The sequence below is a fragment of the Thamnophis sirtalis genome, unplaced genomic scaffold (assembly GCF_051295495.1).
Source record: "Thamnophis sirtalis isolate CommonGarterSnake01/CBP01778 unplaced genomic scaffold, rThaSir2_p1.2 scaffold_6, whole genome shotgun sequence".
NCBI classification, from domain to species: Eukaryota; Metazoa; Chordata; class Lepidosauria; order Squamata; family Natricidae; genus Thamnophis; species Thamnophis sirtalis.
In genome coordinates, this window is record NW_028261386.1 from 15,617,693 (window position 1) to 15,632,606 (window position 14,914).

Below are 14,914 nucleotides of genomic sequence, written 5' to 3' on the forward strand. Positions count from 1 at the left end.
AGGTCTACCATTCCCCCCCCCCTCTGTTTCTCTAAAATCAACTGTTTCTCAAACTTTGTAACTGGGAGATCTATGGCAGTGATGGCTAACCTTTTGTCCATCCCCCCCGTGCCAAAATCAGGTGTGCATGCGTGATAGCATGTGGACTTGTGCTCATACCCACAATGCAATGCACCCTTCAGCCTTGGGCATGTTCACACAACCCTCCATGTTCCCCCCATGCATGCACTCCCCCCCAGTGCCCCGTTTTGGGCCTAGCAGGCCACCTTGAAGCTTCCTGAAACCAAAAATGGGGTGCGGGGGGAGGTGCTGCCACCCCTGTGCTCCCCCATCACCACATGCATGCACGACCCCCTGCCCCCCCCCACATGCACATGCTACCCCACCCAACCCACGCATGCACGTGCGTCACCCTCATGCTCAGCAGAGACCCAAAAATCAGCTGGCCAGCGGGAGGCACACATGCATGCGTGGTGGAAGTGAGCTGGACAACGGTTCGCATGCCCAGAGAAAGGGCTCCTCGTGCCACCTGTGACATGCGTGCCATAGTTTCGCCATCACAGATCTATGGATTTCAACTCCTAAAATTCCCTAGCCAGTCAGCTAGCTGACGAATTTGGGATTTGAAGTCCACGCAACTTCAAGTTGCCAAGGTTGAGAAAAACTGCTCTAAACATTTCTTTCCCAGGGTGGACGTGGTCATGGTGGGCGTGGCCTAGTCAGCCTCCTGCACCACGGCAGGAGGGGGGGCATTTCCGCCTTGCCCAGGCTCCAGAGACTTTCCTCGAGTCTCTGGGAGGGTGAAAACTGCCTCCCCCCCCCGCCCAGAAGTGGGTTCCTACTGGTTAGGACCGGTTCAGCCAAGTAGGTAGTAACTTGGCCTGCCACGCCCCGAACCGGTTCTATCGGCAGAAGCATTTCTTTTTACTACTGTGCATGCACGCATAGCACGCATCAAGCGCGCATGCACGAGAAGTGAACCAGCAGTAGCAGAAGCTGGAACCCATCCCTGCTCTCCACACAGGCCCTGCACTTACCTCGCATCCAAAACAGACCGCGTGGAGGCTCCTGGGAGGGGTGGGGTAAGGTGGGAGGGGCCACCCAGAGGTGGGATTTGGAGGTTCTCCGAACGTTTCTTCCCCAGGAGATATTGTCCTAGATCTCAAATGACCTAACTGTAGCATTCTCTGATGCTTTCTCCACAGGAATTAGACTGACCATACCTGCTGCTTCCTAATTCCTGCTTCTGCTTTCCTAAGACCTTCTGCTCCTATTCAATGTCGCAAACCAGATGATGAGGAAGCCATGAGGTGGCTCTTTCCAAGAACCCCATGGCCTGTTGAAGGAACTTATTTATTTATTTATTTATTTATTTATTTATTTATTTATTTATTTATTTATTTATTTATTTATTTATTTATTTATTTATTTATTTATTTATTTATTTATTTATTTATTTATTTAAACATGTACATAGCTGCCCATCTTTCTCATTTGCTGGATATGTGCTGCTCAAATGGCTGATGCTCAGCTTGTTCCATGCTGCATCTGCTACAACCTAGAATTAAGGAGAAATTTCCTGACAGTGAGAACAATTAATCAGCGGAACAGCTTGCCTACAGAAGTTGTGGGTGCTCCATCAACGGAGATTTTAAAGAAGAAATTGGACAGCCATTTGTCCAGAATCGTACAGAGTCTCTTGCCTGGTCAGGAGGTTAGACTAGAAGATCTCCAGGGTCCCTTCCAACTCTGTTATTCTGCATTCTGTTCAGAAGTAACTTTCGTTTAGCATATTGTATAACAGTTTTGATAAGATTTTTAAAATGTAAGATTTCCCAATGAAATGGTAGTTTCCTCTTGTCTGGATGTGTTCACGGAAGCTCGGCAATCATCTGACTGAGATACTTTTATCTGCATTCATGCACTGAACTGGGATTGTGTTTAATGACCCAAGGGGTTTAATGCTGGCTACGGTGTTCTGTGCAAGAATCTGAGTCTTGTTGGATTGTCATGAAGTTAGGGATTGTCCAATTTGAGTAGCAATGGCTTTCCACAGGAGTGGGCTTCAAAACTTTCAGCAATGGGTTCTCTGCCCGGTTAATGAGTGGGCGTGGTCATGGTGGGTGTGGCCTAGTCGGCCTCCTGACCACGGCGGGGGGGGGGGCATTTCCGCCTTGCCCAGGCTCCAGAGACTTTCCTCGAGTATCTGGGAGGGTGAAAAATGCCTCCCCAGCAGAGGTGGGTTCCTACTAGTTAGGACCGGTTCAGCCGAGTAGGTAGTAACTCAGTCTGCCATGCCCCCGAACCGGTTCTTTCGGAAGAAGCATTTGTTTACTACTGTGCATGCACGTGTAGTGCGCATCAAGCGTGCATGCACGCGAAGTGCGTCCCTGAGCGAACTGGCAGTAGCAGAAGCTGGAACTCATCCCTGCTCCCCACACAGGCCCTGCACTTACCTCGCACCCAAAACAGACTGCGTGGAGGCTCCTGGGAGGGGCGGGGTAAGGTGGGAAGAGCCAGCCAGATGTGGGATTTGAAGGTTCTCTGAACTGGCCATAATGTTAGCTACGGGTTCTCCCGAACCTGTGCAAACCCGTAGCAGCCCGCCCTTGGCTTTCCACCATTTCAGGCTGATTTTTGACTTAGCAATAGCAGAGACGGAACAGGGGACCCCCTTCGTGAAAAAATGTCAGGCTTTCCTTAGCCAGTTGAGAACAGCATTCTTCTGGTGGAGTTCCATCATTTTCCTTTTGCTCCACAACCTGTGCTTTATGCCATCAGCCGCTCAACCCCATGGACTTAACGTCTTGATAAAGTCTAGCTGGGGAGATCTATCAGAGAGAGATAAATGCAGTGGAATTGCTATTAGGCAGGGATAGCAATAGCAGTAGCACTTGGATTTATATACCACTTCACAGTGCTTCACAGCCCTCTCTAAGCAGTTACTGAATCAGCATATTGACCCCAACAATTTGGGTCGTCATTTTACCAACCACGGTAGGATTGAAGGCTGAGTCAACCTTGAGCCTGTCAGGATCGAACTGCTGAAGTGCTGGCAGAATTAGCCTGCAATACTGCATTCTAACCACTGTGGGGACCATTGGAGGGCCTTATGAGAGCCCATTGTATCCAGAAACCTTGGGAGAGACCCCTAGAAGTCTTCCAAAAGTAACCGTCAAATTGTAATTTGCATGAGATAAGAAATATGATAATAAAAACTATAAAATAGATGAGCTGGATTACAATTTCCTTCAACCTGAGCAAGAATTTGGATGAAGCCGACCTCTCCTCCCGCTTCTGTGCTGGTGGTCCTGTTTAAAGATGGTACCCTGACACGCATCTGGATGAAAATTTTGAGGAAGACTATGGTCTATTCTTGTGACATAAAACAGGTAGGTTTGAATCTTGATTTCCTTGCTGATGATTCTTTTTGCTCATCTACCCTGTTTCCCTGAAAATAAGACCTCCCTGGATAATAAGCCCAATTGGGCTTTTGGGTGCATGTGCTAAAATAAACCCTACCCCAAAAATATGGCAACACAGCATCAGCCGTGAGGTGACCACGCTTGCTGCTTCCTGCACCTCAAAAATAATATGACCTTTCCAAAAATAAGGCCAAGCGCTTATTTTGGGGGTCAAAAGAAAATAAGACCCTGCCTTATTTTCAGGGAAACACAGTAGAAACTGTTGATTTCTGGCAGGGGTGCCTTTTCTAGCAAGGGATTGCCATTGCTCAAACCTTCCCCGGTTGCGTTAGGGCCTGAAGCACTGGCCGTGATAGAGACACTCAAAAGCTAACAGTTAGAAAGGAAAGGGGAGGGGGGGGAAAACAATTTTAACAGGGTGAGTGGGAGGCTCAGATGGCCTCAGTACTGAATTTACACACTTGTCGGAAGAGTGTGTCATCCTTTCTCTCATCCTTTAAAACTGATGCAAATATAGAAAACAATGTTGCTAGGTTCCCCGGTCTCCTTTACTAGGAGAAGCCATTTTGGCTGCGCTGCACGACCCTGGCCTTTGCTGCACAGAAGATGGTGGGTGAGTGTCGGAGGAAGCAGCAGCCAGTTGGAGGTCAAGTGGGTGATTCAGTCTGAGACACGGGTGGGGAGGAGAAGGGCACCATTTGGGACTCGGTACTTCTCTGAAGGGGGACGCAGTGGCTAAGACGCTGAGCTTGTCGATCAGAAATGCCAGCAGTTCAGTGGTTCGAATCCCCAGCACTGCGTAACGGAGTGAGCTCCTGTTACTCGCTCCAGCTTTTGCCAACCTAGCAGTTCGAAAACATGTAAAAATGCAAGTAGAAAAATAGGAACCAGCTTTGGTGGGACGGTAACAGCGTTCCGTGTGCCTTCGGCATTTAGTCATGCCAGCCACTTGACCACTGAGATGTCTTCAGACAGCGCTGCCTCTTTGGCTTTGAAACAGAGATGAGTACCACCCCCTAGTATCGGGAACAACTAGCACATATGTGTGAGGCAGTGGTGAGATACAACCGGTACGCCCCAGTACAGGCGTACCGGTGCCTGCTGGTAGCACCAGGTACCGTTCTGGTACAGTGCTCCAGAGGGTCCACCCGCCCGCCCGACCACACTCCTTACCTGTATTTGAGCTGATCGGGGCTTCGCTCCGCTCCGCTGAGCAGCTGGAGCGTTGCGGAGGCGTCACGGAGTGTCACGGGCGTTAAGTATGTATGCGTGTGCTGTGCGCACACTGCACACATGCATGTGGTGGAAGCCCAGCCACATTGCACTGTACCAGTTGCAACGGGTTCTGGAACCCACAACTGGTGTGCGGGGAACTTTTACATTTACCTTTACTTCTCTGAAGAGCAAAAAGTGAAAAACTTCACCTGAGTAGGAAAGGTGCATTTGAAATAGGCCATGATTGACCAGGTATGGATCAGATCATAGGCTCATCTTCTACTGGAAAACTTGCAGGATTGCTCAAAAAGCCCGGCTGTTTTGCTACTAGGCCAATGTTCCTGAACCTCGTCCACTTTAAGATGTGTGAACTTCAACTCCCAGAACTGTTGTAAATCAAAGACTACATGTAAAGCAAGAAAAGTAAACTTCTTTCTCACAATTACTCCAGGGCATCTGGTATTCTAACAGGAGATATTGTATTTGCAGATGCATCAATCCTACATCGCTGAGTTCTCAGATACAAATTTTCCACAGCACCTGAGGTATCTGAAGTAGGTTACAATACAATACAATACAATACAATACAATACAATACAATACAATACAATACAATACAATACAATACAATACAATACAATACAATACAATACAATACAATAGCAGAGTTGGAAGGGACCTTGGAGGTCTCCTAGTCCAACCCCCTACCTAGGCAGGAAACCCTATACTGTTTTAGACAAATGGCTATCCAACATCTTCTTAAAGACTTCCAGTGTTGGGGCATTCACAACTTCTGGAGGCAACTTCTGTTCCACTGATTAATTGTTCTAACTGTCAGGAAATTTTTCCTCAGTTCTAAGTTGCTTCTCTCCTTGATTAGTTTCCTCCCATTGCTTCTTGTCCCGCCCTCAGGTGTCTTAGAGAATAGTTTGACTCCCTCTTCTTTGTAGCAACCCCTGAGATATTGGAAGACTGCTATCATGTCTGCAGTGCTCTCCATTCTGCTGTGGTCCTTCCCAACGTTCTTCAAGTTCTGAGGAGAGAATAAAGAGCTGGTTTTCTGCAACCTGGTGTCCTCCAGATGGGTTAGAAATAGAATTTCCATTGCCATGGAAGTTGGCATAGGGTTTGGGATTCAGGGTGCTGTAATCTTGGTAGTCCTCGAAAGGCTGTTTGAAAGATTCCACACAGTTAATTAAACCGTGTAGAGCACAGGAAGTTCCTTCAAAATGAGTCAGCAAATGCTAGGATGCAGACAAGGAGGCAGAAAATGGATTACATTTGAATGAACTCCAGACACCACTTGGCCAAAAATCCGCAAGGAGTGTTTTTCTCTTTAATTTTTCCACTCTCTCATTTCTAGTAGGTTTTTAAAAAAATCTTCTTTGGTGGGCAGGATGAGGTAGAGAGTTGAGGATGGCATAGGGATTGTTTGCATTTCAAAATCTTCTGAAAAGGCACACTTCGTTGTTAACAGCCTTTCCTGACTTTTAAGTCCTGGGAGACTACATCTCCCAGAAAGCCAAACCAGCACCATTGGTGTCTGGGAATTCTGGCAGCTGAAGTAGGGGTGAAATGCTACCGGTTCGGGCCAGTTCGCCCGAACCGGTAGTAAACAAAATGCTAAACAAAAAGTTTTTAAAAAGTTCCAGCGATTGCACAGCACAGCTGATTGTTGCCCAGTTGCTCATTGGAACTTTTTAAAAACTTTTTTGAAGCATTTTTTTTACTACCGGTTCAGGCGAATAAATAGTAAAAAATGCTTTAAAAAGTAAACAAACAAGTTCCAACGATCTTGCAGCACAGCTGATTGTCGCACAGCTGATCATCGGAACTTTTAAAAAATCTTTTTAAAGCCCTTGTTTTACTACTGGTTCGAGCGAAAATGCTTTAAAAGTTTTTAAAAGTTCCAACGATCAGCTGTGCGACAATCAGCTGTGCTGCAAGATTTATATTCGCTAGAAAGCAGGAAATCCTGCTTTCTAGCTACTGTAAATCTCGCGGCACAGCTGTTCCCACCCCTCGCTGTTCCACTTACCTTTGCAGACTCAGAAAAGGCTTCTTAGCGCCTGTAGTGCATATGTGCACAAAACATGCATTTGGCGCACGTGCGTATGAAGTGCGCATGCAAAACTAACCAGTAGCAGACTTCAGAGCATTTCACCCCAGAGCTGGAGTCTCAAAAGCACCAGGTTACGTGATGTAGCTTCCCAGCATGGGTTGCACATTAGGCATTTAGAAACAAAGGGAAAAAGTACCATATGAAACATGTCCACATGGCTGGGTATCCAGCTACTCAGCATGGGACACCCACCTCCAACTGTTCACATCCCTGAGTGCTGTAATTAGGTTGCTTGTTCCTCTACTATGATCAACTCTTCAGTTCCTGACTGAGGCTGATTTCTGTCTTGCACATTTTTCTTTGTGATAAATTTGTCCCGTAGTGTTTATGTTGCTAGGATTTGCAGTGGGAGGGCAAGAAGAATTGTAAGCGGGCAGGGAGATCTGAAGGAACAATTTGAGGAAGGGGGGAAAAAAATGAGGGGCTCGCATATGAGGTCAGTTTAGGTTTCTGACTTCAAAGTGGAGATCTTTGGATGCTGTGGGAATGCCAATCTTCCAACGGTTCAGAAGAAAAATGACATCTCATGTTCGTTTTACAGATCAGAGTCATCAGATTGCCAGATGTTGTAGGCTGAACTCCTCTCTGATAGACTGCAACTCTCAGTTTTCCACCCAATCTGTGAGACTTTGGTCACTGGTTTAGGAAGCTTGAAGTGTTGGGATCAGATAGCAGCTGATTTATGTTATATTCATTATCCAATCCCCCAGTTATCACTTAGTCAGATCAGAGAATTGGAAAAGAAAGCTCTCCTAAAATAGCAAAAGCAACAGCAATTAGACTTACAGTATATACTGCTTCACAGTGTTTTACAGCCCTCTCTAAATGGTTTACAGAGTCATCGTAAGGTAAAGTTCCCCTCGTACATATGTGCTAGTCATTCCCGACTCTAGGGGGCGGTGCTCATCTCCGTTTAAAATCTGAAGAGCCAGCGCTGTCCAAAGACGTCTCTGTGGTCATGTGGCTAGCATGACTAAATGCTGAAGGAGCTGTTACCTTCCCACCAAAGGTGGTTCCTATTTTTTCTACTTGCATTTTTACATGGTTTTGAACTGCTACATTGGCAGAAACTGGGACAAGTAACGGGAGCTCATTCAGTTACACTGTGCTAGGGATTTGAACCATCGAACTGCACAACCTTTCTGATTGACAAGTTCAGCATCCTGAGCCACCGCATCCCATGATGAGTCGGCATATTGCGCCCAATAATCTGGGTCCTCATTTTACCGACCTCAGAAGGATGGAAGGAGTCAGCATTTAGCCCGTCCGGATCGAACTGTTGGCAGTTAGCAGAGTTAGCCTGCAATACTACATTCTAACCACTGTAATACCATAACTCTTAAAAAATTGTCCATAGCTAGATGTAAAGAGTATCCCCCCAACACCAGTATTATCCTCCTGGGATCCTAACATCTTCATGTCCAGATATCCCATCCAATGAAACAAGGCAGGTAGTTATCAGAGAAAAAGCATTTTCTATATGTCCTCACATATAAAACATGCTCTCCCAAAAATATTCAACTGGTATTTCTATGATGAGCTCAACCCTAGATGCAGCTTTATTTTATTTTCTTGTGTATTTCAATAACCATTTTGGTATTTTAGAACTTGGGCATTTTGCTCCTACTTTATTGTTGTTTTATACAGCATCTATTGCAGCTGTTACTGTTGTTTCTGTTTTTCGTGTTTCCGTGGCAATTTGTGCAGACGGTTAAAACTGTTTTTGTGTTCTTGATTGCAGGTAGCCCGCAATTCATTTAAGGACCATTTGAAGTTACAACAGCATTGGAAAAAAATTACCTTTCTTCACACCAATGAAGACCAGTCTTCACACTTACAGCTTAACAACCACCACAGCATTCACTTGGTCCCACGATTAAAATTTGAGCACTTGGCAGCTGGCATGTATTGATGACAATTATAGCATCCTGGACTCTTGTCACCACCATTTGTGACCTTCCAAGCCAGCTTCCTATAAGCAAAGTCAGGGGAGGAAACTGGATTGGCATAACAGCCACATGATTAAATAAAGAACGGTTGCTGGAACTGGGTACGTCTAGTCTGATGAAAAGAAGGACTAGGGGAGACATGATAGCAGTGTTCCAATATCTCAGGAACACTGAGATAAAGAAGAGGGAGCCAAGCTATTCTCCAAAGCACCTGAGTGTAGAACAAGAAGCAATGGGTGGAAACTAATCAAGGAGAGAAGCAACTTAGAACTGAGGAAAAAATTTCCTGACAGTTAGAACAATTAATCAGTGGAACAGAAGTTGCCTCCAGAAGTTGTGAATGATCCAACACTGGAAGTCTTTAAGAAGATGTTGGATAGCCATTTGTCTGAAACGGTATAGGGTTTCCTGCCTAGGCAGGGGGTTGGACTAGAAGACCTCCAAGGTCCCTTCCAACTCTGCTATTTTGCTCTGTTGTGTTCCCTTCCCTTCCCTTAACCATATGAGCTGAGGTGGTTAGGGTGCAGTACTTCAGGCCACTTCAGCTGACTGTGATCTGCAGTTCAGCAGTTCAAATCTCACCGGCTCAAGGTTGACTCAGCCTTCCATCCTTCTGAGGTGGGTGAAATGAGGACCCGGACTGTGGGGGCAAGTTGCTGATTCAATTTGCTAAAAAAAATTGCAAACCATTTAGAGAGGGCTGAAAGCCCTATGAAGCGGTATAAAAGTCAAATAAATAAATAAATAAATAAATAAATAAATAAATAAATAAATAATAAATAAATAAATAAATAAATAAATAATAAATAAATAAATAAATAAATAAATAAATAACCATGACGAAAAAAGGCTGTAAAATCTAGCCTGACTTACTTAACAACTACCCTGCTTAGCAACAGAATTTATGGTACTAATTGTAGTAGTAAGTGAAGACTTCCTGTAGTATTTATACTGTTTGGCCTTTTTTCAGCATTTCTGTAACTAATTGTATAAAATTATTTATTACTAGTATAAAATCATTAACTAAAATTAACTATAAACTATTACCCGCAAGTAGCTAACATGACTTGAGAGGCAAGATGAGGAAGAGTCAACCTGGACTCAAGTATGCTCTTTGTGGGCATGGATTCATTACAGAAGAAGAATGCCTTTGATTGCTATGAGTCACATCAAACATTTTGGGTAGTCCAAAACCCCCAGTTTGCAGTCTTGTTTGACTCATATAAGGCAACTGTCCTGGTCCCTAATCCATATTAATTGACTTTAACAGTGTGTCAATCAGCAGTAGGATTCACGTATCTTCCTTATCGGTTTGCAAATGTGAACGTGTGCCACGCATGCGCAGTGCTTGTGCATTATGTTGGAGGGTGGGGGGACAGAGCCTCCCGCAGCTGCCGCTTCTGGTTCACCCGAACCGGAGAGAACCGGCTGAATACCACCTCTGGTGTCAATGTCTTAAGACATCCAGTCTCGTTTATATCTCTCATTTGAGTGATCTTTAAGATATGCCGATATTTGGATTGACTATATACAAAATAAATATGGGACCAAGAAATTCCAGTTAGCCTATGCTTAAGATCAGAAATTATTTAAATTGTTCAAAGTTGGTTCAGCAAGAAGAAGCTAAGATCAATGTAGAATGTTATTAATTTTTTTTTTTCCTCAACAGATTTTAGACTGTGTTTGTTAGAAATCCATACCGTGTACGGGTTCTGGAAAGTCGGGGGGGGGGAAGGTGGAGGGGGGTTGGGGGAGAGGGTAGAGGGAGGGAGGGGTATATATTAGGCTAGACAAGAATTTGGTGGTAAACTAGAATTATTTTGACATACAAAAAATTGTACTTCGATGTCTTACTGATTGAGGAATAATGAAATGTTTGCCTTAAAAGAAATAAAACTTTTGAAACCAAGACATCCAACCAAAAATGCTGAGAACTGATCGTCAACAACAGAACATAACAAATGGAAATGAAGAGTCTTTCTCAACCCACCTTTGCCACCCAAAGCTCTTTTTCAAGGGAGAAAGGTGATAAGAATATGCTGCCTTGCATTCTTTGGGGGGGGGGAAGGGTGGGATAAAAATATATTTATCAAGTAACAATGAAACCTATTTAAGAAAATTGCTGTGTCTTCGAATTTGTAAAGACCATCTCTCTCTCTTGCCTTTGGCACTGGCCTGCACTCTCTAATGGTTAGCATATAACACCCTACATTTGTTCAGCAATATAGATGACAAACTCAATTGAATCCAAGCCCAGTTATGGATGTTAATTTTTATACAGCCTTTAAAGTGCCACAGCCCATCAAGCCCTTCTATTTCCTGAATTTGTATCTGATCTTCTCCTTGACCTGAAATGCCATAAGATCTCTTGAGCAGTCCACCTGCTAAAATTAAGGATGGTTCACAACTCTGGGCCTCCTTCAGGATGATTCAGGGTTTGACAAATTAAATTGAGTTATAATTCTGAGCAGAGTTCAGAAGGTCTGTTCTGAAGTTTGGTTGAACCTTGGCTCTGATAGGAATACGGCCACCCTTGATTTGCTGATTAAGTACATGCTTTGCCTACTTTTATTTATTTTTATTTGGTTTGTCAAGCATGTATGAGAAAACAAGTATAAGTATGAATATAACATATAGACATATAAGTATAAGCAGGCATAAGTATATACATAAGAAATGTGTACAAATAAATGGGAACAATAGGACAGGGACGGTAGGCACACTAGTGCGCTTATGCACAGCCCCTTACAGACCTCTTAGGAATGGGGTGAGGTCCACAGTAGACAGTTTAAGGTTAAAGTTTTATGGGTTTGAGGATGTAACAACAGAGTCAAGTAGAGCATTCCAGGCGTTGACCACTCTGTTGCTGAAGTCTCATTTTCTGCAATCAAGTTTGGAACAGTTAACCTTGAGTTTGTATCTATTGTTTGCCCGTGGATTATTGTGGTTGAAGCTGAAGTAGCCGTTGATAGGTAGGACGTTGTAGCAGACAATTTTGTGTACTAAGCTTAGGTCAAACCATAGGCAGTGTAGTTCTAGGTTGTCCAGATCCAAAAAGTCAAGCCTAGAGGCATAAGGTATTCAATTGAGAGTAGAGGAGTGGAGGACTCTTCTCATGAAATACCTCTGGACTCTCTCAATTGTATTAGTGTCCATTATATAGTGTGGATTCCAGGCAGACATGCTGTATTCGAGGATTGGTCTGGCAAAGGTTTTGTATGCCTTGGTTTGCAGTACAATGTTACCGGAGAAGAAGCTTCGCAAAATCAGGTTAACAACTCTTAATGCCTTTTTGGCAATGCTGTCACAGTGAGCTCTGGAGGTTAGATCTTTTGAAATGAGTACTCCAAGGTCCTTGACAGAGTGAGGGTCGTCTACGAGGTATCTGCCCAATTTGTATTTGGTGTTCTGATTTTTGTTGCCAATGTGTAAGACAGAGCATTTGTTGGATGAGATTTGAAGTTGTGAGCTGCCATGATGCTATTTATGATGGTCACCTTGTATCCTACCTTACAAAAGGCAGATTTGTTTGAAAAGTTGTCAGAAGGAAGGTAGATAACTTGATGTTTTCAGATATTGATGGGATACAGGTCCATCAGATCTGACTGTTATATGCAACAACCAGGATTTATGGGCTGCAAAATATCTGGGGAACATTAGATGAGAGTGTCAACCCTGAAGCTGACCTGGTGAAAGCCATTTTGAAGCTCCAGTGTTGCCACACTGTAGCTGAGGGATAGGGTGGGGGGGGCATAGCGATAGTTGGGATTTTGTCGCCAAAACAAAATACTTTCTCCTGGGAACCAAGGACATTCTCAAATCTGGTCAGAGAGAGAAGGATTGATGTTACCTGGCAACCAGACAGCACCTCAATTGGACCATGTGACTGTTTGGGAAAGGGGAAAAAACTTTTACTTTTAAAAGTAAACCTTTTAATTTTACTTACTTCTAAAAGAAAAAAGCAGGAACCTTCAGAGTTTGTTTTCACCAGAACTGTGCCAATATGATATATCCTTTGAGGAATTTATCTGCCTCAGAGTTTTGTTTGCTATGAGTGTATTACTTGGAATCCTAACACAAAGATCTCCAAACCTGACAACTTTTAAGACTTATGGACTTCAAACCCATGGCCAGCTATGGAAACACTTGATGGGCTCCATCCAGAGGTGGTACTCAGCGGGTTCTAACCAGTTCTGGAGAACCGGTAGTGGAAAGTTTGAGTAGTTCGGAGAACCGGTAAATACCACCCAGTGGTGGGTTCCAGATCCCGTTCCAACTGGTACGGTTGGAACGGGCCCGGTGGCATCCACATGGATGTGCACAGCACGCGCATGCATCTTAGTGCCTCCATGAGCCCCTGCAATGCTCCAGCTGCTCAGGGGAGCGTTGCGCAGGCGCTTTACACGCCGTGCGCGTGCATGCAAGAGCAGAAGCCTTAAAAGACCGGTAAGGAGCTCGGGTGAGTGGGTGGGCCTGCCGGAGCGCCGTACCGGAACGGTATCTGGTGCTCCGGGCAGGCTTCGGTACACCCGTACCGGGACGTACCGCCTGCAACCCACCACTGATACCACCTCTGACTGCCCCTGCCCCCTTCTACTCAGTCCTAGCTGATCAGGAGGGAATGTGGATTTTGCAGTAACCTTCCCCTGCCACGCCACCAAACCACACTCACCAACCCTTGCCACACTCACCAAGTCACATCTACAGAACCTGTAGTAAAAAAAAATTGAATCCCACCATTGACTCCATCCCATTCTGGGTTTCCTAGGTCTTCAAAGCCTTGTGAAAGACTGGCCCGGTGGAGGCCAACCTAATCTTTTCAGAGATGATGTTCCAAAAGAAGGGGGGGGGCACCACAGAGAAGGCTCTTCTTTTGATCGTTTTGCAACAACCTTTCAGAGTAGATGAGCCTTGTACTCTTCGAATGAGAATTATGCCTTGAAATACATACTAAATTTTGTGATGCAATTTTCCCATGAAGAGATATACACCAAAATGCGTATAATTGGAAAGGCAACCCTTGCATCAATTTTATGTACAAGCTAGCTGAGCATTGTGGGAGCTGCATTCAATCCCACTTGGAAGTTTTCACCTTAATTGGTGAACGCTGCCTTGGCTGGGAAAATCTGAAGCTTTACATTCCTGCAAACACCACTTTCGTTTTTTTGCGGAGTGCTCATTTAGGCTCTAGCTGTTGTCAAGGCAGCATCCAGTTCAATTTAGGTCTCTCCCAGACCCTGACGAATCTCTGCCATCTGGATTAAACCCCCTTTCAACACTTCACAAGCATTGGATCATTATATTGAAATCTCCAAAATAATGATGCACAATAATTATTTTTCCTTTTGCTTAGAATATCTGGTTTCTCAGAATGATTATAATGAAATGCAATTTTGTTCTCCCCTTGAATGTGTTTTGGGATTATACTGAGATCTCTAATGAATGTGGAGGAGAAGGTTTACAGAGAGAGCACAAATTAAGAAAACATACACAGGTGGTCTTCAACTTACAACAACAACTGAGCCCAACGTTTCTGTTGCTAAGCAAGACAGTTGATCAGTGAGTTTTGCCCTACATTGTGGCCTTCCTTGCCAGAGTTGTTAAGTGAATTACTGCTGTCGTTAAGTTAGTAATATGGTTACTAAGGGAATCTGGCTTCCCCATTTGCTTATCAGATGGACACAAAAGATGATCACAGGACACTGCAGGACACTGCAATAATCACAAATATATGCCAGTTGCCAAGCGATTATGTGACCCTGGAGATGCTGCAATGACCATAAGGGTGAAAAACTGTGATAAGTCATTTTTCAGTATCATTGTAACTTTGAATGGTCACTGTTAGGAATATAATTCTAATGGTTGGGTTGGCAATATATAAATCATGTAACCTGTTTCTTTAAATCATACTGTAAAATGTGATTGGTTGCTGTTTTCCTCAATCGGCCATAAGAGGGAGCCAGAATGACTGTTAGCTCTCTGTTTTGTTAGATGCTGGGCTGATCTGATCTGAGTATTTTTGGAAGCTGGCTGTTAGAAAGTGCCGTGAGTTATTGTAAGTTTTGCAACTGTTAGCAAACTTTGAGTACCAGACTGATTATATGATTACTGGACTATGTTATTTGGATTATCCCTTAACTGAAGGACATTGATGACTGACTGACTTATCCGTGTATGACTTGGATGGATTCTGATACCTCTAT